We start from the raw sequence: 1,366 nt of genomic DNA, 5'->3' as shown, positions 1-1,366 counted from the left end.
CAGCAGCAGCCTGGTGGTCATCACTGGGCTGGATGAGGATGTCGTGGGGACATGGCTGAGGTCCTCAACCCTTCAACACCCCAGATCAGGAGCCCAGCCAGGCTTCCAGTCCTTCTAAGTTTACGGGTGTTCTTTGGCGGTGTTAGACCTTTACTAGTTAATATCAGAACTTTGTCTCTGATCTGTGAGTTTTTTGTTTTTCTTTCAGTTCTGTGTTGGATTTTTTGCTATTTCTAGCACTTAAATTCTGCACTGGAACTAATTTGTTGTTCTCTGGTTACTTCTAATACGGGGGAACTTCCTGTGGGAACCAGTACTTGAGCCCTGTGGTTGAACTAAATTGCTGCTTTGCTGCTGATTCTTTGGGGACGGCTTTTTGTGCAGCCCAGGTTTTAGATGCTGACCTTGTATGTACTTCCGGGTGTTGTGAGGTCCAGTAAACCTGGGTTGTGTGGAAACTCTGGTCTGGGCCTGAGTCTTTTCAGCACACTGCACCCCCTGCAGTTCTACATTCCTGACCCAGTCTCCACTGAGTGGGCCTGTGCTGACTGGAGGGCAGATCAGCTGTCCATGCTGTGCCCCAGTGTTTCCCTGGTGGGTCTGTCTCCCCCATCCACCCCATCCCCTTGCATTCCAAACTCTTCCCATGGGATGGGCCATGCACTGGTCCCTTGTGATGACTCACTGACCTATGAGTGGCTCCTTTTTTCAGTTGTCTGTGGCCCCTCACTCTTATGTGGTCCACGGGGACCCTGTTAGTGGTCTTGCTGGCCTGGAGGCCACCAAGGCCCTCTTCTCCCCTGCAGCCTCCAAACAACTTCATCCAAAGGGCACATCTGCAGCTTTTGCCAGCTCTTGCTCCGTGTGCTCACCAGGGCCAGCCTTGAAGTAGTCAGGGCTCAAAATGGTTGAAGCAGTCCTTTCTATCTCTCATCATGGCTTCTCCTGCCTTCATGAACTCTGTATGTCTCTCCTCCTCTACCCCTGAACTCCAGTGGCCCCAGCTAGGCAGTCATTGCTTTTTAGAAGTTGTAAATCGGTTGACTATGAGAGAGGGTGGTACTGGATACCATCTACTCCACCACCTTGATTGGAAATCTTCACTACTATGTCTCTTATTTGACTTTCATGATTAAAGATGTTCTTAATGGGATGCTAGAGTAAGCCATTTCTTTCACCCAATTCAAAATCCTTACTGCCTCATAACTCCAGCCAAAATTTATAGATGGCAGGTTGAATATAAAAATTATTGATAGAGAAGTCCTTAGTAATACTTGCTAGGAAAAAGTGTACTAACATAAAAATCATTTGGCCTAATATCCACTTTTATAACTAATTTTTTTTTTTTTTTTTAAAGATGACTGGT

This window comes from Galeopterus variegatus, unplaced genomic scaffold (genome assembly GCF_000696425.1).
Source record: "Galeopterus variegatus unplaced genomic scaffold, G_variegatus-3.0.2 Scaffold12093, whole genome shotgun sequence".
NCBI lineage: Eukaryota > Metazoa > Chordata > Mammalia > Dermoptera > Cynocephalidae > Galeopterus > Galeopterus variegatus.
This window is presented reverse-complemented; position numbering follows the sequence as displayed.